Raw genomic sequence first — 20,089 nt, 5'->3', positions numbered from 1 at the left:
GCGTACGAATACTCAAGGATGGTGCTTGTTTTAGTCAACTTGTTTACACTGCTTTCCATGACAATCTTTTATTATCTTTCACAGTTTATTTTGTTTGTTTTCTAGTGTCAGATTGGTTGGTTGGTCACTGATTAGAGGAATTCCTCACCTGCCACTCGGGGGTAGGGTGGCTAGCTAGTAGGTCCTTCTTACTGAAGCATTAAAATCCTACTCGATTTAGTTTTTTGCTTTGAAAACTAGAAATAAATTTGGTTAACTGTGTGGCAGAAACTTCAGAGCCAAACTTTGACATAGCTTTTTCAGATTCATAAACCACTAAACAGGTTTAGCAGTTTCTCCCTTAAACATGTTGATATATTTAGACAGGCTCAGTATATTTTACATCATTTAAGCTTTAGATAAACACTTAATCATTTTGTTTTTAATTATGGGGCATGGAATGTTGGAAGTTTTCGTGGTAGGAAAGAAACTATTAGTTTAAAAAGTTTACTTTGATCATTTATTCTTAAAATAGAAATGGTAATGATGGCCACCTGGGTTTGATTTGCTGGTTAAATGAGATGATGTATGTAAGGGACTACCTGGTTCACTATTCCGTAAACCTTCCTTTGGGTGTAGATTTGTAGAGGAAGTACGAAGCATGGGCTGGCCTGTTTTGCACGAGTTGAATTGCTTTTTGACACTTTGCCACGTGGTGGTGCACCACTCAGAGAGGGCTGTCCCTGTCAGAGGTGTGGCCTGTCACAGAAGATTTATTTCGTAATTGTGTTTGACTTGATTGATAGTGTAAAGATACAGAGAGAGTCTTCCGCGTGGGTTTAGCTCAGCCTGCTATGGTATCTGGAAATTTACCCTTGCAAATCAATAAGAAAAAGTCAAACAATACAGTAGAAAAGCGATCAAGAGATAGGAACAAGAAAATCACAGAAGAGGAAATTTGAATGTCCAATAAATGTATGAAATGATGCTTTACCTCCGTGAAGAAATACTTTTATGTGTCAGCTTGGTTGAACATTTAAATTACTGACAACATTCAAAGTCAGCAAAAGTTTTGGGAACCAGATGCTTTTTATAGACTTTTAAATAAAACGAGTGTGGACATTTTAGAGAGTAATTTAGTACTTAATCATTTAGGAACACTTTTGGCTGCAAGTAACACAAAACCAGATGTATACTGTGCTTAACCTGATAGGAGTTTATTCGCTCAGAACAAGCAGTCTGGAGGTAGGCTGCAGCTGGCTTGGGTTAGCAACTCATTAATATTAGGGCTGACAGCAAAGTGATTCTCTTGACTTTCCTACATTTGTAACGTGGCTACCACCCCCTCCAAATCCCACAGCCACCTTCAGGGCAGGAGAAAGGGACCATGCCAGTAATGTCCAGCGTTTTTGCCTGGAAAGCAAAAAGACTCCTAGGGTCTGTTCAGCAAACTTTTGCTAATGTTTAATTGGCCAGAACAAGGTCACGTAGCCACTTCTAGCTGCAAGCAAAGTGAGTGTCCAGCTTTTTCAGCCTTTGTTGTGGGAGGCAGGAGAGGAGAAGATGATTGGGAATAGGTGGGAGCAGGTGTTGGTTCAGTCAACAATGTTGGCCCCACCTGCAAAGCCCCAGTTCTACTTCTAGGCTTCTCTCCTAGAGAACTGTGTCCTCATATGTGCTCAAGGAGACATGTACGAGGGTTTTCATTGATGGCTACATTGCTTGCAGTAGCAAAAATTGGAAATATCCTAAATGTCAAAGGATTAGAATCTGGTACATCAATACCACAGAATACTGCATGGCACTTGAAAAGAATGGATTAAGTTAGATCTAAACATACTAACATGCAAATTTCCAAGGCATTTTAAAGCAGGAGGAATGAAATTTGAAGAATAATATAAACAGTGTGATCTTTGTTTTAAAAAAATCGGACACACGTAAAACTGTACATTTGTCTAGAAATACACAAAAAAATCTGAAGGAAATACTTCAGACAGACAGTGATTTTCCCTGGGGAGAAGACTGTGACGAGAAGTGAGGGAACTTTGTCTTTTTCTTTAAATATTTTAAAAGTTTGTTGTTGTTGTTTGTTTTCTTTGTTTTTAATGGAGGTGCTGGGGATTGAGCCCAGGATCTCAAGCATGCTTAGCATGTGCTCTCCTACAGAGCTATACCCACCCGCACCCTGCCTTTTTGCTTAAATATTAATGAAAATGTACTTGTGTTTTACAGATACATTTTTTAACTAAAAAAAGAAATTTCCCGTAGCTGTTTGGAAAAAAATAAATAATTTAAGAGGATTGAACAGTAATAAAACAAAAAAACCTCAATTAATATGCAGTATTATCAAAAGCATGTCAACTCTTGCTGAACAGTTAATTATTTTGTAAGCTAATACATGTCCTTTGGTGAGATTTTTGCGGGCAAGTTTGTTTTGGCAGAATTTTGGCCCAGGGTGCTAGGTATATTTCCCCCAAATATTTGCAACACTGAAGCTTAACTCAGAAACCTTTAACCTTTGGTCTGCTAACAGAATTATGGCAAGAAGGTTCTTGGAAGCAATAGTTATTTCAGATGCCAGAACAGATTTGGAGTAAGTTCAGTTTGATAAACTTTTTTAAATTAAACCTTTTATTTGAGGATAAATGTGGATTTACATGCAGTTGTAAGAAATCACAGAGATCCCCTGACCCCCTACCTAATTACTGCCAGTATTAACATCTTGCAAAATGTTAGTACAAAGTCATTGGTATAGTCAGGATAAAGAAAAATTTCATCAACAGGGGGATCCCTTGCGGTGCCATTTTATAACCACACCTACTTCCCTCCCATCCCTTATCAGCCCTTTGGCAACCACTAGTCTGTTCTTTGTTTCTAAAATTTTGTCATCTTAGGAATGTATATAAATGGAGTCAAACAATATGTGATCTTTTGGAATTGACTTTTTTCCATTTAGCATGATTCTCTGCATTTTCATCCAGGTTGTTACTTGTGTTAATATTTTATTCTTTTTTTAATTGCTGAGTAGTGTTCCATAACATATCATCATATAACAGTTTGTTTAACCATTCATTCTTTGAAGAACATCTGATTGCTTCTAGGTTTGGACTATTACAGATAAAGCTGCAATAAACATTAGTGGACAGATTTTTGTGTAAACATAAATCTTCATTCCTCTGAGATAAATACCCAGGCATGCAATTTCTGGGTCGTGTGGTAATCGCATATTTACTTTTTTAAGGAACTGCCAAACCATTTTCCAGATTACATGTACCAGTTTACAGTCCCACCAACAATGTATAGATGATCCAGTTTCTCCACATCCTCACCAGCACTTGATGTCACTTTTTCACATTAGGCATTCTGATAAGCGTGTAGTGGTTATCTGCTTGTGGTTTTAATTTGCGTTTCCCTGATGGCTAATGATGCTAAACTTTTCATGTGCTGTTTTCCTTCTGTATGTCTTTGATGAGATGTCCCTTCCTGTCTTTTGCCCATGTTCTACTTGAATTTTTTTTTAACTGTTGGGTTTTGAGAATTCTTTACATATTCTAGATATTACTCCTCTGTCAAATATGTGGTTCACAAATATTTTGTCCTTATCTGTAGCTTGTCTTTTCATCTTTGCAGAGCAAAGAGTTTTAATTTTAATAAGATACAATGTATCAGGTTTTTTTTCCTTTTATTGATTGTATTTGTGCTTTTGATGTCAAGTCTAAACTCTTCATCTAGCATGCCATCTCAAGGATTTTTCTCATATTTTTCCCATAAGTTCTGTAGTTTTACATTTTACATTTAAGACCATGATTTATTGTGATTTAATTTTTTTAATAAGGTGATGACTTAAATTCAGTTTTTTGTCTCTGGTTGTTTCCCTTTAGCCGCATCTGTTGGAAAGGCTATCCTTCCTCTTTTGAATTTCTTTTGCATCTCTGTGAAACATCAGTTCTGCATGTTGTGTAGGTCCCTTTCTGAGTTCTTTATTTTGTTCCCCTGATCTATGCCTGTACCTCTGCCTGTATCACACAGTCTTGATTACTGTAGCTATATATTAAGTCTTGAAATAGAATGGACTGACTCCTCCAAATTCTGTTCTTTTTCAAAACTATTACAGCTGATGTAGTTTGTATGTCTTTCTATATAAATTCTACAGTAACCTTGTCTAAATCTACCAAAAAAAAATTTGCTGAAATTTTGATAGGAATTGGGTTAAACCTGTGTATCAATTTGGGGAGAATTGTCATCTTGACGATGCTGAGTATGTCTTTCCATTTATTTAGATACTCTTTGATTCTTTCAACTGAGTAGTAGAGTTTTCAGCATACAAGTCCTATTAATGTTTTTGTTAGATTTGCATCTAAGTGTTTCTTTTTTTTAAGTGATTTTATTATATTTTTCATTGTGACGCTCATGTGTTCAGTGCTAGCATATAAGAATACAGTTAATTTTTGTATGTTTTTCTTATATCCTGTGACCTTGCTGAGCTCACTTATTAGTTATAAGAGGCTTTGTAAATTTCTTGGGGTTTTTAACATAGAGAAACATGTCATCAAATAAGAATACTTATATTTCTTCATTTCTGATTTGTATACTTTTTATTTCTTTTTCTTGCTTTATTGCACTGATGAGAACTTAAGAGAAATATGTTCAGTAAAGTTGTGAGAAAGGATATCCTTGCCTTGTTCCAAATGGAAAACCATTTCAGTCTTTCACCATTAAGTATATTGTCAGCTGTTGGGTTTTTTGTAGCTGTCTTTATCAGGTTGAGGAAGTTCTGTATTCCATTTTATTCTGAGAGTTTTTATCAAAAATAGATACTGAATTTTTGTCATATGTTTTTTCTGCACCAGTTGATAGGATCATGTGAGTTTTCATCTTTAGTCTGTTAATATGGTAGATTACACTGATGGATTTGTAAATATCGAACCAGCTTGCATGCCTAGAATAAACCTCATGGTTGTGGTGTGTGTGTATATATATATTATAGTGAATGAATGAATGAATGAATGAATGAATGAATGAATGAATAAATAAATAAATAAATAAATAAATAAATATGTTAGTGAATTCTATTTGCTAACATTTTGTTAAGGATTTTTACATCTGTATTCATGAGTGATGTTGACCTGTAGTTTTCCTTTTTTGGCATGGTCTTTATCTGGTTTGGTTTCAGCTTTGTAAAATAAATTGGGAAGTATTCTCTCTTCTCTTTTCTGAAAGAGATTGTGTAGAATTGGTGTTCATTCTTCAGTGAAATCATCTGAGCCCAGAGATGTCTTTGGGGGGAGTTTTTTAATTACAAATTCAATTTCTTTGATAATTATAGAGCTATTCCAATTATCTCTTTCATATTGGGTAAGTTGTATCATTTTTGTTTTTTGAGATTTGATCCATTTCATCTAAGTTGTCAAATTTGTGAGTAGAGTTGTTCACATTATTATTCCTTTATTGTCAGTTTGATGTTTGCAGGGTCTGAAATGATATCCCTTGTTCCCAATACCCCTTGTTTCATTCCTGGTATTGATAATTTGTGTCTTCTATCTTATTTTTTTTTATCAGTCTCGATAGAGGTTTCTCAATTTTTTTGATCTTTACGGAGAACCAGTTCTGTGTTTCATTGTTTTTCTCTCTTGCTTTTAAGTTTTTCAACTTCATTGATACCTGTTCTTTTCTTTTGTTCCTTCTGTTTCATTTAGGTTTATTTTGCTCTTTTTGCAGGTTCTTGGAGGGGAACTTAAATGACTGATTTGAGACTTTTCCTTTTTCCTAACGTGTGCATTTAGTGCTACGTGTTTTTCTCTTGGCGCTACTTTTGCAATCTCCTACAAATTTTCTTATGTTGTATTTTCATCTTCATTCAGTTCAATATATTTTTTAAAAATAGATTTTATTTTTTAGAACAGTTCTAGGTGTACATCAAAATTGAGCAGAAAGTAGAGAGTTCCCATGTAATGCTGACCCCACACATGCACAGCCCACCCTCACTATCACTGTCCTGCACCAGCTGCTATGTTTATAATAATCTATGAACCTACATTGACACATTATTACCTAAAATCCACAGTTTACGGTATGGTTCACTCTTAGTGTTATACATTCTGTGGGTTCTGACGAAGGTGTAATGACATGTGTCCATTATTACAACAGCATACAGAATAATCTTGCTGCCCTAAAACTCCTCCGTATTTCTACTTATTCACCCCTCCATCCCCCTAACCCCTGGCAACCACTGATCTTTTAACTGTCGCCATAGTTTTGCCTTTTCCAGAATGTCGTATGGTTGGAATCATGCACTATGTAGCCTTTACAGATTGGCTTCTTTCACTTAGTCATATGCATTTAAGGTTCCCCTATGTCTCTTCATGGCTTAACAATAGCTTACTTCGTTTTAGCCCTGAATAATGTTCCATTGTGTGGCTACATCACTGCTTGTCCATTCATTGACTGAAGGACATCTTGATTGCTTCCAAGCTTTAGCAATTATGAATAAAGCTTCTAGAAGCATCTGTGTGCAGGTTTTTTTATGGACATAAGTTTTCCACTCATCTGGGTAAATATCAAGGAGTGCTACTATCACTGTACTGTATGGTGAAAACATTTTTCATTTTGTAAGAAACTATCAAATGTATTCCAGAGTAGCTGTATTGTCTTCAGTTTTCAGAAGTTTAGTTGTGCTGTGTCTTGGCATGTATTTCTTCACGTTTATCCTACTGGGGATTCACTCAGCTTCTTGAATTTGTGAGACTGTCTCTTGCCAAATTTGGGAAGTTTTTGGCCATTATTTCCTGAAGTGCTTTTTCAGTCGTGCCTTTTTCTCGTCTCCTTCTGGAACTCTGATGACAAAATATTAGATCTTTTGTTATAGTTCCAGAGGTTTATCAATACTGTATTTTAAAAAAATCTTTGTTGATTCAGCTTGGGTAATTTCTATTGTTCTGTCTTCAGGTTCATTGATTTGTTCCTAATCTCCTCCATTCTGCTATCAAGCCCATCCCCTGAGCTTTTTATTTCAACTTTTGTATTTTTTTAGTTTTAAATTTTCCATTTAGTTCTTTTTTGTATCTTGTATTTCTGTGCTAAGACTTTCTCTGCTGAGGCTTTCTATTTTCTTTTGTTTTAAATGTGTTCCTAATTACTTTCATCATAGCTGTTTGAAAATCTTTGTCAGATAAGTGGAACATCTCTGTCTTCCTGACATTGGCATCTATTGGTTGTCTTTTCTTTCCATTCAGTTTGAGATTTTTCTGGTTCTTGGTGTAACAAGTGAATTACAATGGAAACCAGGACATTTTCGTATTATGTTATGAGACTCTGGATCTTATTTAAGCCCTCTGTTTTAATTGGTTTTCTCTGAGTTTACTCCAGCAGAGAAGGGGGAGCACTGCCTTGTTCTTGTCAGAGAGAAGCAGAAGGCCAGGATCTCCACTTGGCCTCTTTTGACAAACTGCTGGGCAGGGGAGGGAGTTTCAGCTCCCACATGGTCTCTGCTGAACTGCAGTGGGAGTGGTCTCATCACCACTGGGTGATGGTGGAAGCCTCGACTCTTCCTATTCCTCCCCTGACACCACCCCAATAGGGAGGGGAAGAGCATTTCATTACCTCTGGATCGGACTGGAAGTCCACACTGGCCACATGGTTGTCACTGACATCACTGGGAGAGGAAGGGACTCATTACCAGCTGTCAGGAGTGAAGGCCTCTTCTCCCTTCGTGACCTCTGACACTGTCCCCGCAGGGCAGCAGGGTGCCTCCTGACTCCCCTGTGCAGGTGGAAATCTATGTAACCATTGGATTTTGCTGGCATGGATGGGGTTGGGGCCACAGTGTGTGTGTGTGTGTATTGTTGTTGTTGTCTTCACTGCAGTAGATTAGTTATTATCTGGAAGTTTTCTGTCTTGCAATAGACTGTACCCCTCTGGTCTTCTGGTTACAGAGAGTAGGCTTTTGAGGGAACTTTTTTTGTCTGCAACTGTTGATTTTTCCCTGTATCCATCCTCTTCAACATTAAGTCTGGGTTGTACGAGGCAAGAGAAAACCCAGGGATCACTGCCATGGCATTTCAGGTCTTGGGTCCCTTGCTGCTCTGCCTCCTCTCCACCTTGCAGTCTTCTTATGTTTGCTTTAGAAGCAGGGTTTTTTGTTGTACTTTGTGGAAAGAATAGGAAGAACATGTTTATCTTCTTGGAAGTAGAAGCCCCTTGAATAATTTTTAGACCTATCCAAATTAAGTATTTTAAGGAAGACTAGAGCTGGAAAGTTGTCATTTTAAAGATTTATTTCAACAATGTGCTAACAACCATTGTGAAAGTCAACTTGAGTTAGTGCTTTGAGAATCTTGATTGTGTCTAGAAAAGAGAAATTGTAATGAATTCAGTGTGAAATCAAGTCTACATCAGTAGAGCTTCAGTGACAACTGTTGTTTAACCAACCTTAGAAGGGCGCATTTATAAGCTTTAGTCTTAACAGCAAAATTTTTGATCCGAATTCTTGAGTATCCTGATGTAGATGTGTTTGTGATCTAATATTCTGTTTGATTGGCAAGCATGTTTAAGCCCATATCTTACCTTTCACTTTATTTCTCAATCAAGGAAGCATCCATTCAAGTAGAAAGAAGTGTCTTCATGGGGGTGAACCCAAGGAGCTTATCTCTGGTTTCAGTACCCATGACCACCAGGCAGGGCTCGCTGGCCAGTGACTGGAGAAGTCTGTTTCTGTGCTGCCCTGGAAGTAGGTCTGAAAAACTTGCCCCAGACTGTACTTGACTGGAGTGCCCCAGGTTGGAGGGCAGCCCCGTTTGCGGTGGCAGAACTGGGTTTTCAGGGGGGACCACACAGCTTCAAGTTTAATTCTGAGGTATTTGTTTGTTTTTTTCCTTCCAGTTTTATTGAGAGACAGTTGACATACAGCATATTTAAGTTTAAGAGATACAGCATAATGAGTTGACATATGTATGTGTATGTGTATATATATATAAACTTATTGTGGTAATCATTTCAATACATATGTATATATAGAAATATATATGTAGTGAAATAAGTTTAAAACATCCATTACCTCATATAGTTACCAAAACAATTTTTTTCCCTGATGATAAGAATTTTTAGAATTTACTTTCTTAGCAGCTTTCAAATATACCACACAGCATATGTTGTACATTACCTCCCTAGTACTTATTTATCTCATAACTGGAAGTTTGTACCTTATGACCCTCTTCATGCAATTCCCTTACCCCTCACGCTCTGCCTCTGGTAACCACAAATCTGATCTTTCTATGGAGTTGTTTTGGTTTTTTTGTTTGTTTTTTTTTAAGATTCCGTATTATAAGTGAGATCGTACAGTATTTGTCTTTCTCTGTCTTGAGTCATTTCATTTAGCATACTGCCCTCAGGGTCCATCCATATTGTTGCAGATGGCAGGATTTCCTTCTTTTTTATGACTGAATAATATTCCATTATATATATAATTTTATGTGTGTGTGTGTAGGTATCACATTTTATTTATCCATTCATCTGATGATGGACACTTAGGTCATTTCCACGTCTTGACTATTGTAAATAATATTGCAGTGAACATGGGAGTGCAGATGTCTCTTTGAGACAATGATTTTGTTTTCTTTGGATATATACCCCAAAGTGAGGTAAATGGCTTTTTCTCTTTTAGTGATGCCAAGGGTGGGGGAAGTGGGTACCTGACAGGGTTGGGGGGTTCACTATTCCTTTCAGCCAGGAATTGGCAGAGATTAGGAAACACTGTGGCCACAAATGATTCTAGATTTAAATATACATATATAATTTTTTTTCACTTGTTTTGGAAGTAATGTGTGATGCTAAGGTCAGCTGTATACAGCTACTTAAAAAGAGAATGTAAGGATTCTCTTGGGTCATATTGAGATATAATATATACCTTAGAACTTATTTACTAGGTTTTAAATCGTGGTTTATCAGACATTTGAAGTTCAGTATGTTTAATGGCATAGCTTTCTTTTAAAAAATCTACTTTCATTAAATAGTTTCCATTCCTTTAACCTTGTAATGTATATTTTACTATTTTTTTTAAATGAGGGTGCACATTCAGTCCTTATTTAAAATAAAATTAAGCAAATATTTGTCTCATGGCTTTGAAATAACACATAATGGAGCAAAGGCTTAGGAACTGCCTGTAGCGCTGGGCTGGGATGTGGGCATTTTTGTATTTGGGATCAAGACAGAAAACACTGGTGGCATAGTTCTCTGAAACCAGAGCCTAATAAACAGTGGTCTTTCTGGATGCTAAGGATTATGTAATCACCTAAGTAATCGCTCATTTTGATTCTGAGTAGCTGCTTCAAGTTAAAAACTGAAAGGTTTCTTTGTAATTGTAATTCGTATTAAGGCTACTTGCCAAAATGTTTTAAAATCCTGGTACTTAAAGCAGTCTTAAAAACTGAAGAGAAGTGACTTAATATGTGATGGCTGATACTATTCTTATCTTTCAAAATTAGTATTTAACCTAAGCTTTCAGTTTGAGGGCATCTTGAAGAACAAACTTCACCACCTTGTCAACATGGCTTGAATAAAATGTAGCCTTTTGATATCAGAGAGAAGTCAGTATTCCAAGAAGAATCCATCCTGTACTTGGCATTGGATATAATGTCTCCCTCTGTATTCTGATCAAGATTCAGCTTCCATGCTTAGCATGTCATAAATTTGTTCTAAGTATCTGACTCAATTATGTTCAGATCTGACCATTGACTTTAATTCCATAGAATTAAATACGTCCGTCGGAGCCGTATTTTCTTTCCCCTTTTGGAGGGAACAGCTCAACGTATTCATTTTTGTTTTGGTTAGAACAAATACATTTCATAGCAGTCATCAAACAAGTATACACTTTGAGGAGCTGTTAGCTCTGACGAGTGTGTAAACACTTGTTGGTGAGCAGGGACTTTTCTATTCCACAGTAGACTGTTTCACTACCTAGGCTTGACTTCTTGAATTTTTGTTGTTATTGTTGTTGAACTTTTTATGAAGTAAATTTCCATACAGTAACAATCATTCTTTTTGGTGTAACCCAAGGTTACCAAGTTCTCTAAGTTTTGACAGACTCATACAGCTGTGTAACCACCTCCGTAATCAGGATAGAGAATAATTTCCATCATTCTCAAAATATTCCCTGTCCCCTTAGTTACCTTCCCTCCATGCTCAGCACCGAGCAACTGATCTCTTCTCTACCCACATTTCCCTTTTCTGAAATGTCATATAAATGGAATCATGCAATGATGGCTCTGTGTCCTTGGCAGTACTTGTCATTGTTAGTTTTTTCATTTTAGCCACTCTAGTGGGCATCTCGTGGTATCTTGCTGTGGTTTTAATTTGTTTCCCCAACACCTGATAGTGCTGAGATTCTTTTCGTGTGCTTATGTGCCATTCAGATAAATTCTTTGGCAAGGTATCTTTTCAAATTGTTGCCAATTGAAAAAAATACTGGATTGTTTGATTTCTTATTGTTGAGTTTAAAAATTTTTTTAATAGGTATTCTGGACACAAGTACTTGGTTGAATATGTGTTTTGCAAATACTTTGTCCCAGTCTGTGATGTGTCTTTTCATTCTCTAAGCAATGTCTTTCCTTTTCCATTTGGGGGGGGGGGTAAAATTCACATTACATAAAATTTACCATCTTAACTGTTTTTAAGTGTACCATTCAGTGGTATTAAGTACATTCATATGGTTGTGCAGATATCACCACCACCCATCTCCAGAACTCTTTTCATCTTGCAGAACTGAAATTCAGTACCCATGAAACAGTAACTCCCCATCCCCTCTCTCCTCAGCCCCTGGCAGCCATCATTCTACTTTCTATCTCTGATTTTGACTACCCTGGCTACCTCGTATACGTGGAATCATACAGTATTTGTCTTTTCCTAACTGATTCATTTTACTTAGTATAAAGTCCTCAACGACATATATAGTATGACTTCTTATATGTGTGCTATATAAAATACAGCATATTCTGTATATTTATTCATCTGTCAGTGGCCACTTGGGTTGCTTCCCCGTTTTGTGAATAATGCTGCCGTGAACATGGGTGTACAGTTATCTGTTTCAGTCCCTCCCTTCAGTATTTTGGGGTGTATACCCAGAATTGGAATTGTTGCATCATATGATAATTCTATATTTAGTTTTTTGAGGAACCACCATACCTGCTGTTCCACAACAGCTATACCATTTTACATTCCCACCAGGTACACAAGGTGCCAGTTTCTCCACATCCTTACCATTACTTGTTATTTTCTGTCTTTTTGATAGCAGCTCTGCTAACGGGTGTGAGGTGTTGATGATGTCATTCAAAGAGCAGAAATTGAAGTTTATTGGTTTTTATGTGGATGTCCAGTTGTTTCCATATGGGCTATTGAAGAGACCATCCTTTATTGTATTGCCTTTGTCTATGTGTGGGTCTATTTCTGGACTCTCTTCCCTCCTTAAATTTTGATCAGCCTCCTTAATGTGAAGCAGTGTTAAGCTTGATATAGTACCAGCCCTCCCTCAGAAGTAAATGGTTGGTCATGATTTAAGCAGGAGAGAAGACCAAGACATTTTACAATCTGGTGGGGCAGATTTACTCTGCATTTTGCACTGAAGGGTGTTCTGAAAGACAAAACCTATGACTTCCTCCACTCTTTTTTTAGGAACTTACCCAAACAGATTTTGTACAGTATATCTTTTTCCAGGTTTAAAATTGGGGCTGAGAATTTCTTCTAATCTTGAGTAGCCTTCTGCAGAAAGCTAACACAAAAGTACAAGATAAGATAAACAAGCATTTGAGTTTAAAATACAGTCTCCCATAGTTATACAATAGTGTAAAAATAGGGACTATCATGATGGAGTCTAAGCGAACCGGAGAATATAATATCACCAGAGCAGAAATAAATGTGCGGAAGCTTCAGCTCTGCAGAGAGGGCCTGGGCTCCAGAGGCTGTCCCCAGGTGTCTGCAGAAAGAAAGGAAGTACTTCTGTTACCTAAACAAGAGGGAAGGGTCTGGCAATCGCTGGGTCACTTGAGTTCTTTTGCCACTGGGTAGGTAAACCAGGCGAAACTTCCCAGAGAACAAACTCTTCATCCAGGTAGCTTGACCCAGTTTGTATAGAGACCACAGTCTGTTTGCCACTGACCTGAAGACAGAGCTTAGAAGATACTGCCGAGATGATCAGGGTCTCCAAGGTGAAGACTGGGCCAGCGGCTGAGGTTCTTTTCTAGCTTCCTGTCTCTTGTTTGGGCTCTCATCCCAGCTCTTCCTCCACGAGGCTGCTGGATCTAAATTTCTAAAGCACAGCTCTGATCGTGCTGCTGCCACCTAAGGCTGTTTCTCGGTGGTTCCCCATTGGCCTGTAGGTAGCAACATGGTGTTTCACAGCCTGTTGCCCTTCAGGGACTGACTCTAGACCACCTCTGCAGCCTCCTTTCCAGGGACCCCCTTCCATATGGTAATGAACTGCTCGCTGAGCCCAGACAGGCTGTGCGTTTTCATTCCACTGTGCATGTGCTGGTTTCTCTTAGCAGATGCTTTTTCCTTTCTGCGCCTGGCGGATTCTTAATCATCCCCCAGGATCCGTCTCAAGCGTCAACAAACTTCTCTTGATCCCTTCCTGCCCTGTCTAAGCAGAATGCAGTAGAGTATATTGTTTAAGGGCCCAGGCTTCAGTTTGAATTTCAACTCCATTACATTGACTCTGTGTAAACTTTGACAAGTTCCTTAATCTGAGTCTTAATTTCATAGTAGTATATACCCAATGGGGTGAGTATGAGGATTAAATAATATAATGTGTGTGTGTGTGTATAGTAGATATTGAAGTAAATAAGTTGATACCAAAGTATATAAGTATTTAATAAACATCTCTTCTCATTATTATTGCTAGTTCATTTAGTCAGTAAACATTTGTTGAGCACCCACTGTGTGCCATTCATCTGTACCAGGTGCTTGGGGTGCACAGGTGTATGAGACCTGAGCAGGCATCGGAGGTGCTCAACCCCGTGCTTTAAGAAGAGGGTGTGCAGAGTGCCCTGGAAGCTACCATCTGTTTGAGGATGACCGTATGCCAAGTACTGTACATGTGTATCTCATTTCATCCTCCAGCAGCCTTAAGATGTAGGTGTTATAATCCCCATGGAGTCTCAGAGAGGTTAAGGAACTTGCCTACAAGATGTAGATACGTACCTACCAAATAGTAGAACCAAGAGAGTTAAACCTCTGTCTGACTCCATTACAAGGAAATTTAGGAATGAATCACTGTAATACACCCTATGACTAAACTAAAAAATACATGATCATCTCAATAGATGCAGGAAAAAGCATGTGAAAATAACTAACATCTTTTCCCCATAAAAACCCCAAATGAACTAAAATAGTGACTACTTCAACCTGATTGGTAAAAGAGCAGTAAGGGAAAACTCGCAGCTAACATTATGCTTTAGGAAGAAGGACTGCAAAATTTCTTTTTATGACCAGGAAACACAGTGATGTCTGTTCTCATCACTTTCATTCATCAGTGAATTGGAGGTTCCAGCCAGATCTAATTGGGCAAGAGTGAGGAATAAACAAAAAAAGAAAGAAATTTAGGAACTATTTGGAGAAAATCATATGCCCTTTGAGATTTACATCTTGAAAGACAGCAACCGTAATTTTCTAAAAGATGTTGCTTTCTGCTTCTACCAGAGGCAGCCTATTTAACAGGATAGATTCTAGGGCTCACCCATGTTGACAGGCCACATTTTCTTACAATTCATGTTCTGTTATTTATTTAACAAATTCTGTTTCTTTGAGCCTAGCTATTAACTCTTAACCCTCTTCAGCCCTCTTCATATTCCTTTGGGTACCAGGAATAGTAGAAATGAGAGAAGGTACAGTTTATAGTAAAGATTAAGAATCCAAGAGCTTTTATCTCTAAAATTCTAGACAAAGTGGTAGGCTTTACTCTTAACACTTACGCATCATTTCTAAGGGTATAACTAAATAGAAGTGGCGTTTCAAGATATTTTTAAATGGATAGGATGCCAAGAAGGCTCTTAAAGATGCTTGAATCCCATTATTACTGGGCAGAGTTCTAAGGGGCGAAGCACAGAATCCACCTAAACTGTTTTAGATGGAAAGGAGTTTGTCGAAAGATTTTGGTGGCTTGTAGACCCTCTGCTATGGCCAACAAATTAGATTTGGCTGTTTCAGAGCCAGGAAAAAACACTTAACTGCACCTTAGAACTACTTTAGTGAAGTAGACTCCTGCCCCCACCTGCTGATGATTCAGCTCAGATGCTTCACCGTAACGTAACAGTCCTTGTTCTCCCTTAAACTTGGTGCTCATTTTCCAGGAACTACTAGAAATAAAAGGAAGCCAGTGCTTGTAGGCCTACTTGATTCTCCTTAGGTATATGCTCATTTGAGGAGCTGGGCTGAGATCTAGTTGGAAGAGAGCTTATAAAAACAAAATCCTGGGTAAATAAATTGTGGCATGTTCAGACAGTGAAATCACGTACAGTACTTAAAGGCGATAAACCAGAGCTACATTTGTTCACATGGCTAAAATTTTTAAATGTAATGTTGAAGGAACATGCAGGTTCCATACTAGCACATGCAGTGTGATACTATACAAAAAAAGTTTGAAAACATGCAAAAATAGTTTCTCTAGAGCGTATGGATATATGCATATCTTTTAAAACCACAAAAACACCACCAGGAATGATGAATAACGTAGTCAAAATAGTGGTTATTTCTGGAGAGGAAGTGGGACCAGAGAAGGGTACACAGGTGGCTTCCATTGTATCTTTAATGTCTTCTTTTTTATGAACTATTTTCTTGGGACAAATACAGCAAAATGCTAAGCTACCCAAGATCTGGGTAGTTGGATAGCCCAATGTATAGTTGTTTGTAATATTTATTCTCTGTACTTCTCTGTATGTGTGAGTGTTTCATAATTTAAAATGTTAACAATGGACTTAAGTATTAAGATAAATTTTTAAAATATTACCTCCTGTACATAGAGATACATTGGCAAGAAGTGGTAAAAATGCAGTTACTGGATTTAGCTGGTCCTTTTCCCAGCGGGAGAGTGTTCAGGAAGTGTCCAAAACACTTGGTCACTGAGCTTTCCAGAGGGAGCGCGAGTGATCCTCAGTCCTAGCCCAGGCTCTGCCAGGTCACACCCTGTCCTATTCTGTTTCTCTCAGGTGACCTTCCAAAGGGTGTCATGAGTGCTTGGTCTGGAGCCAAGCTGGCTTTGTGTAGAGCGCTGGCCGCAAAAGTCCATGTTGGTTTAAAATGTTATGTTTACAGATGTGTAGTCAAATAGCCTGGTTGTCATCAAAGGAATGGTTCACTTGATTTGCCAATTCTCCCTTGTTATCGTGGGAATTTATTAGGGTATGAATAAAGGAACTGAATTGTTGAGTCCAGTCCTTTGTATGAAGCAAAGGAAAATCATATTGGAGAACAAAGTGTGAAATGCAAAATCAAGAAGAGTCATCTTGAAAGAAATCAAGTCAGAAAGTGTTTGAAGGCCTGTGGCATCCTGGCACGGAGGCCCTCACTAAGGCTTTGAACTGGTGGGATTCCCATTTGGACTGGAGCTCTGGTTCCCCTGTGGTCTGGGCTGCCTCCAGGACTGTTTTTTTAGTGCAGGGATTTTTAACCCAAGTGGTCCATGAATAGAATTCAGGGAGTCCGTCAACTTGGTTAGGGAAAAAAATTACATCCAAAATTTCTTTGACCTCTAACTAAAATTTAGCATTTTTCTCAGTTATGAAGTAACTGGTAACAAACCACTATAACACTAACAGTGCCTGTAACTTTATCATCATGTCCAAACAGACTGGCCTGTCATTTTTCTTCTCTTTAAATGTCCTTGTGAGGTTTTGGTATCAAGATTTTGCTGATCTCAAAAAACAAAGTGGAAAATATTATCCTCTGGAAGAATCTGTGTAAGGTTGGTGTTATTTCCTCCTTAAATATTTAGTAGATTACAAGGTGAAGCCCTTTGAGGCCAGAAATTTCTTTGTGGAATGATTTTAAAATATAGATTTAATTTGCTTAATATGTACAGGACTATTCAGATATTCTATTTCTTCTTATAAAAGGTTTGGCAAGTTTCTTTTTCCTAGGAATTTATCTGTTTTATATGTTTTCAAAATAATGGGTGAAAGTTGTTCAAAATACCCTCTTTTTAACATCTGTGGAATCTGTAATGCTGTCCTCTTTTTTCATTCTTGATCTTAGGTAAATTTTTTAAAAATTGAAAATACTCAGGGTTCTTAAGGGTTTAAGGAAGACTGGTAGTATGTATCAAACATAAAATGTGAGTCTGTTTTATCCAACTAGCCCTTTGAAGGAATTTGCCATACATGAATAATTTCACAAACTCAAAAATGCTCAACACAGTGTTATCTATAGCAGCAAAAAAAAAAAAAAAGGGGGGGGGACAAATCAACAGGGGACAGGGAAGTAATTATGCTCTTTGCATTCACTAGAGTACCTTCCGTAGTTACAAAACAGGATGGAGACGTGTAGAAAATGTGCTAGGGAGATGTTATTACTTACAAAAAGCAGTCCCAGAAGAGCATGTCCAGTGTGGCCTCTTCTGTGTTAAACGCATACTTCGGTATGTGCATGTGTACATAAAATATAATTTGGAAGCATGGTCACGAAATTTCCAGCAGCGGTTATCTCTGGATGGTAGGTTGTTGGATAACAGTTATTTTTTTTTTGCTCTTCTGTATTGTTTAAAGTGTTTGCATGAATGTGCATCATTTCTACAAAAATAGCAAGACTTTCTAAAGAGCTTGGCAGTAACAAGGAGATGAGAGGGTGGTAGGGGTGGGGAGTGTCAAAGCATTTTTCTTGACGGATGGAGAACAGCCAGGGAAGAAAGAGAGCTCGAAGCTGCAGTAGAGAAGGGATAATTCATTGAAGAGCAGGAGGGCCTGGATGCAGACATAGATGTTAGCCCTAAAGGGGCAGAACATTTCTTCCCAGAAAGGAGGAGAAGACAATTGAAGATAAGGAAAAGTTTTGAGCTGAAAGGAAAATGGTGCTCCTAACTCATGGTTGCCCAATTTCTTAGTGAAATGGGAGGTGGGACTCTTTGCCAGAGGTGGGGAAAATGAGAGTGGAGCAGGAGTCTTGAGGAAAGTGGTGAGGGTCTCTGACAGAATCAACAGTAGAGGAGGGATTTGATGGGGTGTGGGCAGTTGGGCTGACCTGGAGGCCTTACTGAAACTTTTGTAAGGGAGCCTGATGGTACAGCTGGTCCCAGGTTAGAGGGTGGCTCGGCAGGATGAGAGAATTTTCAGAGGATGAGAGAATTCAGGATACTGTTGAGGTCAGTTTAAGTCATCGACCTTAGAATCCAGGATGCTTGGGAGGAAACTGAATTAAGAAGAGTGCCACAGACTGGATATTTATTTGGAATATGGACATCCAAGAAGCCAGGTACTCATGGTCAGGATGGGTTTTCAGAGTCTGACGTGTTATATAGGAAGTTCTGCTTGGTGGCCATGGGAGTAGGGGAATGGTCATCCAAGCTGGGAGAATCAGAGGGTGGTGCTGGGAGATCCAGTGGTCTTCCTCACAGAGGGGAGCATTTCGCAGGAGGATGACAGGAATTCTTTTGGAGAAGATTTTGAGGCCGGTACTGAGATTGGCTTCAAGGACGTAAAGACTCCTCAGAGAAGCTGAAGCGAGCTGGTAGAGTCCTGGTCTGGAGCCCCTGTGGGACAGCAGGGAGTTTGTTGACCTAGTCTTCTAAGACTGGGACCCTGGGCTCCAGGAGAAGCCTCCCCTTGAGGTGGTGAGGCTTTTCAGTACAGAAGGTTGGCAGAAGGAATGCTCCAGAAGAGGAGAAGGAATACTCTACAGAAGCCTCTGAGCAAAGGGACAAGGGTGTGGGGTGCAGATAATTGGGCAAAAAATACAAGCAAGGGCTTCTAAAGAGGAGTAGACTAGCTGGAGGACGGCCTGAGCTGCAAAGGGGTGAAAATTTGTTTTCTGGTTTCCCAAAGGAAGTGCTGAACTGTATGTTTCTTTTTCTTGTCACAAAGCAATATCTGCTCACTCCAGAGAGAACAGAAACTACAGATAAGCAGAAAGCAAAAACAAGTAAACAAAAAGAGTCATAAGAACCCCTCGTCATCCCAGAGTCCTGGAGCTTTTCCCGTTGACACATTCTCCCCTCCTGTTCCCTCTGCCGCAGATCCAGGTCAAGGCCACATCAGCTCTAGAAGAAGCCTGTCCTCGGGTCACAAATGTCTCTTCCTAGCCCAGCCCCCGGGTCTGCCCCATATCCTCTAACAACCTTCCCATCCTGCAGAGGCCACCACAGCCTTCTTCCCAAAGCACCACTTCCCACTCTTGCTTCCCTGTCTAGTTTCCACCATCTCCGACATCCTCTCCCTGGCGCTCCAGGGCTTCTGTAACCTGGAGCCATCTCACCTCCCATGCTTGCTTCCTAACCTTTCCCTTAACATAGACGTACTTTATTTCCCTCCCAGTTCATTTCCCCAGCTCCTCACATCCGAGTCTCTGTGATGCCTGCCCCATCAGGTGGCCACCCCAGTCCCGAATCTCCCAGCTGTCAAGGCCAGAGCCCTCCTCCAGCCCATACTGACTTGCTCTTCCAGGTACTCATCTGACCACTCCTTTTAGGACCTCATCAGTTCTGTTTCAGTAAATACTTAGGTACAATTAGTAGGAAGCACAGGGTTTAGAGATGGGAGGAGCCTAGTCCCCTGATCTCACTGAGATTCACAGAAGCCAGGAGACACCCCCGTGGTCAGCCAGCAAGCTGTTAATAGAGCTGACTAGAATCCTCATTGTCAGACCTGAATGCTACCTGTTGAATTGAATGCTGCTTTTAAAATACAGCTTTTCTCTGATGTCTGGACATGAAGCCCCAGAGACCAAAAGCAATGGTATCAGTGCTTAGAATACATCAAATTTCTAAAAATCAAGACTTCTGAGCCCAGTAAGGGGAAGCCCTGATTTAACAGGTCCAGGATAGGACCTGCTGCATTCAAAAGAAAACAAAAACAACTCTCTGGATGGCCCTGATGTAGGGGGCCCTCAGATCTCCCTTTGAGAAACAAAGCTCATGTCT

At 39.0% G+C, this 20,089-nt stretch overlaps 1 protein-coding gene across 1 annotated transcript in view; it reads left to right on the top strand.

The window, feature by feature from the left end:
- The window catches only part of CTDSPL (CTD small phosphatase like), a 111,348-nt gene that overhangs the window by 2,308 nt on the left and 88,951 nt on the right, over window positions 1-20,089 (top strand).

Source organism: Camelus dromedarius, chromosome 17 (genome assembly GCF_036321535.1).
Source record: "Camelus dromedarius isolate mCamDro1 chromosome 17, mCamDro1.pat, whole genome shotgun sequence".
Classification (NCBI taxonomy): domain Eukaryota; kingdom Metazoa; phylum Chordata; class Mammalia; order Artiodactyla; family Camelidae; genus Camelus; species Camelus dromedarius.
Note: the sequence above shows the minus strand (reverse complement) of the source record. Positions and strands in the feature narration are given on the sequence as shown.